Source organism: Amphiura filiformis, chromosome 6 (genome assembly GCF_039555335.1).
Source record: "Amphiura filiformis chromosome 6, Afil_fr2py, whole genome shotgun sequence".
Classification (NCBI taxonomy): Eukaryota; Metazoa; Echinodermata; class Ophiuroidea; order Amphilepidida; family Amphiuridae; genus Amphiura; species Amphiura filiformis.
This window is the reverse complement of record NC_092633.1, coordinates 72,283,603-72,293,664: the sequence shown is the minus strand read 5'-3', so window position 1 is coordinate 72,293,664 and position 10,062 is coordinate 72,283,603. Positions and strand designations below refer to the sequence as shown.

Genomic DNA, 10,062 nt, shown 5'->3' with positions numbered 1-10,062 from the left:
AAGATGAAAAGCACTAGCCTGGGCAGCTTTCTGGAACCGGGAACGCCTTTGGAGAAGCCCGTCCCTGCAAATCAAAACAAAAATCAAGCTGTTTAAGACAACGTATATTACTAAATATTTCCTAAAATGTCTCATGAAATAGATTTTAATTGTAAACAAAAATAAATAATCAAATTAAATTACTCAAGGCACATCACAATCATGACAATCTAGAAAGTTTTATTGGCAAGCTTTACCACAAGACACGATATACATATGGCAAAAATCCAAATAAGCTACATGTAGGACTGTAGGTGACCAAACCTGTGACCAATAGCTACCAATTCACCAGCAGGGAAGGACTCATGACTCGTGACTGACGTCTATGGCCAAAAAGAAATCAAGGAACAGGTAATAAGGTTTTTAAGGGGTGGGGTATGAACGTTTGGACAGTATTTATTGTGGGACATTAGAACACATCAGACATATCAAATTGCATTCTGAATACGCAGAATGTCCTTCTGATATGAAATAATTTTGATATTTTGAAATTCGCAATGCAATACACATTTTATGGCAAATGATTAAAAATTGATATTGTTGATATTTAGCAATGCTCGAAGTAAACTTTATAAATCTGATGATTTATACTTAAAGTGTATGTAGGTGGGATGAAAAGCCGACGATCAATTGAAAATTTTGACCTTTCGTATTAAAGATATGGATTTTTTCCCAAAAACACCAAAAAAAAAAGTCTTTTGGGAAAAAAATCCATATCTTCAATATGAAAGGTCAAAATTTTCAATTGATCGTCGGCTTTTCCTCCCAGCTACATACACTTTAAGAATATGGCATTAGATTTATAAAATTTATTTCGAGGACTGTTATAATATCAAAAATGTGAAAAATATCAAATTTTAATAATTTGTCAGAAAATTGTATTATATAGTGAATTTCAAAAAATTAAAATTAATATTTGATATCAGAAAGACTTTCTTCGTATTCAGAATGCAATTCGATATGTCTGATGTGCTCTCACGTCTCACAAAAAATACTGTCGAAACGCTCAAAACGCTCATTCCAGATCCCTTAAGGTTTCATTGAAACTTTTTAAGAATAGTTTTTCGCATTGTGATGTAAGTTTCTATCTCGTGCGAAAGGAATATGAAAGGAGCAGGGTGACGAAATCATGATTAATTGGACTACCAGACTAAAAAGATGCTTTCAGTTTTCTTTATCATGTTTATCGACCCCCCAAAAAAAAAAAACACACAACAACAACAAACAAACAAACAATTCCAGGGTCACGGATAACAAGGATATAGATTGTGCGGACATCATGATATATAAAACCAGGGATAACTTGGATAACCAAGATAATCACGCACAATAAGGACAAATATTTTGTGATCGCTAAAATTGAAACGATTGCACTCAAACACAAAATGTCTGTACTCAAAACTCCGTCTCGCGGCCAGCTCAGCTCCGTATGTCATGTGACGTATTTAGCATCATGCCAAGCAATCTGAGACATCTCACCATCTTGATGCGTGGTGATGAGACAGACTGAAGAGCAAATTACGTGTGGAGCAAGAAGTTACGACGCTAGCATAAAATCATACATCTACTTACGCTACCAAACTGTGTGGAATTGATTTCTCTCTTATTCTTATAAGGATTTTAAACATATCATATATTACTACCACTGAATATCGTTAGTAAAATCAAGGTAAGAGATGATTTTTGTTTGTTATTATAAAAAAATGTTGTGTTACTGTGTAGCTAACAAAGAGCTGATATAAACGTGCACCAGAGTGATGGAAACACACTCTGAACAAAGTTGATTTTCTTTATCTTCTTATTACGCCATCTTGTTAACATTATGTATAACTTATAAAACTGATATTGTGATTTTTTTATTTACTGATGATTTGTTACTTCTTTATTTACTTAAAAAGCATGCATTTAATTGAAACTATTATTACCTACTTATAAACTCGGATGGGGGTAACATTAATATTGAATTATGTTAATGCATTTTGAAGAGGTCAGATAATGATGAATAATAAAATATTTAAATGGCGCGGTTAGTACCATCCCATAACCGGGATACTTGCGGATGGAGCATTATATTGGCGCTATCGTCGTAATTTATTATAATAATACATGTATGTTGACAAATATTACAGCGTTTATAGAAGGGTAATACAATTTCGCAATATTTTGCCGTTACGTGTTTAATGTTTATAACATCGGAATGATAAAAGATGACACATCCCTCTACTGAAGATGATGTAGTCAAGTTCTTGGAGGTCAAACAGTCATCGGCTGTATCACTTTCACAATGCCATATATGGAGGAGGGCGTGCGTCATTATGAGAGATGAGATGGAGGTCATGCTGATGGTTTAGGTCACATAATATAAATAGATTCGCTTTGATATAGCCTCGAGTTAAAAATATTAAAGGATATGTGAAACAGTTTATAGTCTAATTTTAAAGATTCTATTTCCAATATCAACCGTTGTTGTTTATAAATAGGCCTCTCATAAACATCCAGATTTATTCATTGAGGAACTGTCAGTGAATTTAATATCTCGAACTATCACATTTGAACCGGTCTGTTAAACCATAGATCATCTAATCTATGGCCAAACTCAATGAACAATAAGATGACTAATTTTGTTTTGAGTAAAACGTGACTAAGACAGTTCGTGATCCTCGGCACCCTTCTCCTGTACTATACGCGTCTTTTTCGATTCTTTTTCCACATTCTTCCCCTCTTTTCTTTCTTTTTCGCTCCTTCTTTTCCCTAACTTATTAATCGATTGATTGATCATTCATCCAACCATCTATTCATCCATTCATTCTTGGCGACGTGGTAATTTCTCTTACTCTGGAGCCAAAACAACACCTTGGTTGGCGAACGGTTATTTTTCTTACCAGTCGCTAATGAAAAGTCAATGGGTTCAACCAACCAAGGGTTTGTTGGCAAATTTTGGTAATTTTTCTTACTTTTGTATAAAAAGCACATTTATCTTGATATTTATCATAAAAATACAACAGAAACGACATAAGATGTTAATTCTCCACATTTTGAACACATTCCCCCCACTTTACAAGCAACTTAATCAAAAACGGACCTACTGAAAACATGCACTAACACTTATAAGCCCCTACGTCTTCATTTTTTGAGCCTTATATTGCATGATTATGGAATTCCAAAAAAAAAATTATGGGGAATGTTTGGGTGAATTTTTTTACTTTAAGAGTTAAAAAATATCATCTGGCAAATCTTTGTGAAGTTTTGTACAATTTGGAGGTGGAATATTTTTTTAATTGCCATTTTCTGGACAGCCCAACTTTACTTGATTCGGGACCAAATGACCCAAAAAGTGGTAATTTTTCTTACTCATTCATTGTTTTTTTTGCATTATTTCAACCAAAAACAATTTTTCATGACCCTTAATTTTTCTGTGCGAGGCAAAATTCTTAATGTTACTATTTGGATAAATTTGACATTAAAAAACAAGAAATTTATAAGTTATGAATTTTTTTCCTATTTTTTGCGGTAATTTTTCTTAATATTGCCAACCAAACCCGTACTTTTATGGCTTCAAAAGCTTACATTTTTTGGATATTTTACAAGGAAAAGTGTTGAAATAGGAATGTTATGTGATTCCCTGCTGAAAAAAACAAGTTTGGGTATTAGAATGTTATTTAAAAACATTTTGGCCCAATTATACAAAAATTCAGATGGCAACAGATTTCATCCGAGGGCGTCCTTTTTTTATATTTTCATATCGGTTCGTCCAGCCCTGTGAACAAGTGATGATCATTTAAATATTATTTAGCTGGCTCGAACATAAACGGCGAACGCCCGGAACGAACGCCGGAATTATACATTATTATTTCTTATCATTGATTAAAATCAAAGATTGTGCATATAAGTGTGCTAGAAATATTTTTTACATTACGTATGCTAGAATAAAATGATTTATTATTTTGTTTTAATGGCAATATTTGATTTTCTCCGTGCCATATATGGGCATATGTATGGGCACAGCTGTACCCAATGACGTAGAAATCATGTTAGGGATGGGCGTAGTTTACACGTAGACCGGCAGTTATTTTCAATGCGATTTAACGTGGTACATTTCTTTCTCTTTAAAACGTCTGGAAAGTCGTGTGATGCGCCATTTTATGGAGGTAAGTTCATTTATAGTGAAATATCCATTTTGTTATAACGTGTAAGTCGTATTGCTGATAATTTAGCGCTTTAGAAATGTGAGTTTTTGTAGTGTCAATTCACCGTAATTTTTTTTTTTTGTTTTCGGCAGACATGTCATAATAAACATGCGTGCTCAAGGCAGTCATAAATTTGACCACCTAGGGTTAGCTATGTTAAAGCAAGATAGGGTTCCAAATTTTGATATGTTGCCCCCAGACATAAGGCCAGTCAAACATTAAAACAACAAGACTCCACTTGTCCATTAACAAATCTAAACTCTAACCCTAACCCTAATTTTGTTACACTCCTGACCATTTTTGGGGCTCAAATGCCATATGATATCATCTTACAGGAAGTCATTGACCTTATTTTTTTTTCTAAAATGTAAATCTCAATTAGCTTTTCAATATTGTTCCCAGTTGGAAGTTTTAAAACTTAAGCTTTACCTCAAAATGGCGTCTTAATTTTTCCATAAAATTATGTACGAAATTTTGACACCCTAGGGTTAGACATGCTAAAGCAAGATAGGGTTCCAAATTTTTGATATGTTGCCCCCAGACATAAGGCCTGTCAAACATTAAAACAACAAGACTCCACCTGTCCGTTAACAAATCTAAACTCTAACCCTAACTCTAATTTTTTCCATAAAATTATGTACAAAATTTTGACACCCTAGGGTTAGACATGCTAAATCAAGATAGGGTTCCAAATTTTTGATATGTTGCCCCAGACATAAGGCCTGTCAAACATTAAAACAACAAGACTCCACCTGTCCGTTAACAAATCTAAACTCTAACCCTAACTCTAATTTTTTCCATAAAATTATGTACAAAATTTTGACACCCTAGGGTTAGACATGCTAAAGCAAGATAGGGTTCCAAATTTTTGATATGTTGCCCCCAGACATAAGGCCGGTCAAACATTAAAACAACAAGACTCCACTTGTCCATTAACAAATCTAAACTCTAACCCTAACCCTAATTTTGTTACACTCCTGACCATTTTTGGGGCTCAAATGCCATATGATATCATCTTACAGGAAGTCATTGACCTTATTTTTTTTCTAAAATGTAAATCTCAATTAGCTTTTCAATATTGTTCCCAGTTGGAAGTTTTAAAACTTAAGCTTTACCTCAAAATGGCGTCTTAATTTTTTCCATAAAATTATGTACTAAATTTTGACACCCTAGGGTTAGACATGCTAAAGCAAGATAGGGTTCCAAATTTTGATATGTTGCCCCCAGACATAAGGCCTGTCAAACATTAAAACAACAAGACTCCACCTGTCCGTTAACAAATCTAAACTCTAACCCTAACTCTAATTTTTTCCATAAAATTATGTACAAAATTTTGACACCCTAGGGTTAGACATGCTAAATCAAGATAGGGTTCCAAATTTTGATATGTTGCCCCAGACATAAGGCCTGTCAAACATTAAAACAACAAGACTCCACCTGTCCGTTAACAAATCTAAACTCTAACCCTAACTCTAATTTTTTCCATAAAATTATGTACAAAATTTTGACACCCTAGGGTTAGACATGCTAAAGCAAGATAGGGTTCCAAATTTTTGATATGTTGCCCCCAGACATAAGGCCTGTCAAACATTAAAACAACAAGACTCCACCTGTCCGTTAACAAATCTAAACTCTAACCCTAACTCTAATTTTGTTACACTCCTGACCATTTTGGGGCTCAAATGCCATATGATATCATCTTACAGGAAGCCATTGACCTTATTTTTTTTCTAAAATGTAAATCTCAATTAGCTTTTCAATATTGTTCCCAGTTGGAAGTTTTAAAACTTAAGCTTTACCCCGGTACCTCAAAATGGCGTCTTAATTTTTTCCATAGAATTATGTACAAAATTTTGACACCCTAGGGTTAGACATGCTAAATCAAGATATGGTTCCAAATTTTTGATATGTTGCACCTAGACATAACGTCTGTCAAACATTATAAACAACAAGACCCCACCCGCCCATTAACAAATCTAAACTCTAACCCTAACCCTAGTTTTGTTACACTCCTGAACATTTTGGGGGCTCAAATGCCATGATATCATATATCTTACAGGAACTTGCAGCCTCAGTCAGGAAGCCATTGTCCTGATTTTTTCTAAAATTTAAATCTCAATTAGCGCTTCAATACATTGTTCCCGGTGGAAGTTCTAAAACCTAAGCCTATAGCTTTACCCTCAAAATGGCATCTAAATTTTTTTCCATAGAATTATGTGCAAAATTTTGACACCCTAGGGTTAGACATGCTTAAGCAAGATAGGGTTCCAAATTTTTGATATGTTGCAACTAGACATAAGGCCTGTCAAACATTAAAACAACACAACCCCACCTGCCCATTAACAAATTAAAACTCGAACCCTAACCCTAATTTTGTTGGGCCAGAGCCAAAAATGGTCATCACTCAACCTAAAATTTAGAAATTGTCACAGGAGTGAATTTCATCTGGTTTAATAGGCTACTAACCAAAGATTATGAATAGGCAAAAAAAAAGTACAAATTGCCAGTCAATTTGAATGCAGGCAATAAAATACACACGTAAGCGCCCTCTCGGTGTGGCGGGACGGAATTGTTAAATTTGATGTTGTACTACATATTTTAAAAAATATAGGTTTTTTTTGTTTATGGTATTATAATGGTCTTCTGTATAGACAATTTCAGAACTAAAAAATATTTCAGTGGACTTTCCGTCCGGCCACATTTTGAGGTGATATTTTTACGTTCCGGAAGGGACGAAAAAAAAAATTTTTAGTCAAAACTTTCCAAAATATATCAACTATTTATGGTAATAAACATTCCTGAGTACACATTAAATTACTAAAAACTGTTGTATGGGCACGAAACTTGGTGGGTACAGTCAACATTCAGAGTAAAATTTTCAGAAGGTTATTTCGGGGTCATCCGAGGTCAACTGAGGTCAAATTACTAAAAACTGTCATATGGGCATAAAACTTGGTGGGTACAGTCAACACTTAAAGCCAAATTTTTGGAAGGTCATTTGGGGGTCATCCAAGGTCAGACAGGGGTCATCTGAGGTCACATTACTAAAAACTGTCGTATGGGCATGAAACTTGGTGGGTAGTCAACATTTGGAGTAAAATTTTCAGAAGGTTATTTTGGGGTCATCCAAGGGTCATCTGAGGTCAAATTACTAAAACTGTCATATGGGCATGAAACTTGGTGGGTACAGTCAACATTTAGAGTCAAAGTTTCGGAAGGTAATTTGAGGGTCATCCAAGGTCAGACAGGGGTCATCTGAGGTCACATTACTAAAAACTGTCATATGGGCATGAAACTTGGTGGGTCAACATTTAGAGTCAAAGTTTGGGAAGGTCATTTCGGGGTCACCCAGGGTCACACACACTTACTTGAGAACTCTCGCTTGAATTTGCACACACTCATAATCGATGCTAGAGTATGTTGTTACGCTTTTCGGGTGGTCAGCGGTAACATTTTTGCCACAGGTTTTATTTCTTCTGTTAATGTTGACATATGGATGAAAGTTAATATTTTGATGAATCAATTGTATCTTTTGAGTAAAGATTGCCCTTTTGAACAGTCAAAACTTTTGTTGTTCAAAAGTGCAATTTAGCAACATTTTGATCGATTGCCCGTCGTAATTGGCTGTATGCTTTGAACAGCTTAATTCGACTAGATTTTGAATGCAATGGTCTCTAGCCTCGAATGTGAAACTCATCGGTGAGCAAAGTCGTGGCTAGGCTTCTCAACAATTCTACACACAGACATAATGATGTGGCTTGGTGAAGATAATTGGTGGGCAGGAAATGTTATGCAGTACATTTATGTATGAAATATGCAAATTAGGTAGCTTATTTGCATTGTATAATTCCATTAGGGCTATTTCTCAGAACTGGTATTAAGGCATACCGTATAGTAATGTACCTTGGTGGAGAGGTGCATTGGTGGAAAGAAAATGTTATGCAGTACATTTGGGTATGAAATATGCAAATTTGGTACGGTAACCTATTTGCATAATTTTGCATACTTCCATCCATGGGAGGGTTATTTTAGAACTGGTAAGGCACATAGTAATGTGCCAGTGAGTTGACAGGAAATGTTATGCAGTAGATTTTGGGTGCAAAATATGCAAATTTAGTAGCTAATTGGCATATTTTTGCATAACTTCATATAAAATTGGTTAAATCAACTTACTGTGGAGGTCTTTGTATCCAAAATATTAAATTGTGGCCCAGAGACAGTAACTTATATGTACCTAATAGAGTAGACTAATATTTTACAACAAGTCAAATTTCAACTGTTGGTCACAGCAATGTCATGTTTTGTCATTTACAATCAATTGTTCTCTGATTGCAGCAAATTTCCAAAGCATGCTGAAACCATCAGAAAAGACCTTGAATTGGAATATGTGTCGGAGTAAAACAAGATGAACTGAGACATTGCATGGAAGTATATGAAAGGTAAGTCTTGGAGATGGAAGGGACGAAGACTTCATTACTTCAGCAGTCCTGGTGAAAAAATTAAATGGTGCAACTGCATGTATACAGTGATTCTTGTTATTCTACACTACAACAAAATCATATTAGCCATTTAGGCAATAGAACCAAATTAGTTTTAATCTTTTGATAGACCATTGATGTTTGGTAGATCCTTATTATCTATAAAATACAGATATAATATATAACCCCAACCTAGCCCCTAACACTGAACCCAAACCCACAACTCTTAACACCCAACTCTTAACCCCAATCCTTAACCCACAACCCTTAACCCCAACCCTTAATCCCAACCCTTAACCTCAACTCTTAACCCAACCCTTAATCCCAACCCTTAACCCCAACCCTTATATCCCAACCCTTAACCCACAACTCTTAACCCCCAACCCTTAACCCCAAGTCCCCAACCCTTAACCCACAACCCTTAACCCCAACCCTTAACCCCAACCCTTAACCCTTAACCCCACCCTTAACCCCAACCCTTAATCCTGACCCTTATATCCCAACCCTTAATCCCAACCCTTAATCCTGACCCTTTATAAATATCCCAAACTTAACTCCCAACCCTTAACCCCAACCCTTAACAACCCTAAATCCTGACCCTTATATCCCAACCCTTAACCTCAACCCTTAACCACATCCCTTTTAACCCCAAAACCTTAACCCTTAACACAACCCTTACACCAACCGTTAACCCCGACCCTTAGCCCCAACCCTTAGCCCCAACCCTTATGCCATAACCTCTAACCACAACCCTTTTAACCCAAAAACCCCAACCCTTAACAGCAACCCTGCATCCTGACCCTTATATCCCAACCCTTAACACCAACCCTTAATCCCAAGCCTTAACCCCAACCCTTAATGCTGACCCTTAACTCCCATTCCTTAACCTCAACCCTTAACCCCAACCCTTAATCCTGACCCTTAACCCCAACCCTTAATCCTGACCCTTAACCCCAACCCTTAATCCTGACCCTTAACCCCAATCCTTAACCCCCAACCCTTAACCCTTAACCTCTAGCAAGAGTTAGCAATTTAGGGCAAGAGGCTGAGGTGCCATTGTTACATCCATTACTGCTGCTCCAGACCTAGAGCAGTATAAATGGACACCTGGATTTCTGTGAATTATCCCAGACAGAATAAAACAACACGTTGACAACTTTTTTGCGACTTCTGTCGACATAAGACATTAGAAAAGGTCAGTGAATTTATTTACCAAATTGTTTTTTGAAAAAAGAAAACTGGAATCAGCCATTTACAAGAGCAGCCCAAATTTGAACAAGCGATTGCTGGAACTTTACTTTTCTGGTGGTTACCTAAAAGTAGCAAAAAGGGGCAAAGCATTGCTAGCAAGCAAGCAA

The 10,062-nt window shown here is 36.0% G+C and overlaps 1 protein-coding gene across 2 annotated transcripts in view; it reads left to right on the top strand.

The window, feature by feature from the left end:
• Positions 1-370: 370 nt before the first annotated feature.
• The window catches only part of LOC140155987 (uncharacterized), a 73,753-nt gene continuing 64,061 nt past the window's right edge, over positions 371-10,062 (top strand). The window contains exon 1 of one of the 2 annotated variants that reach the window (XM_072179038.1): positions 371-390. The gene's annotated coding sequence lies outside the window, so the exon portion shown is untranslated. Of the gene's footprint in view, positions 391-1,490; positions 1,709-10,062 lie in introns of those variants that run through there. The other variant, XM_072179037.1, reaches the window with a different exon arrangement.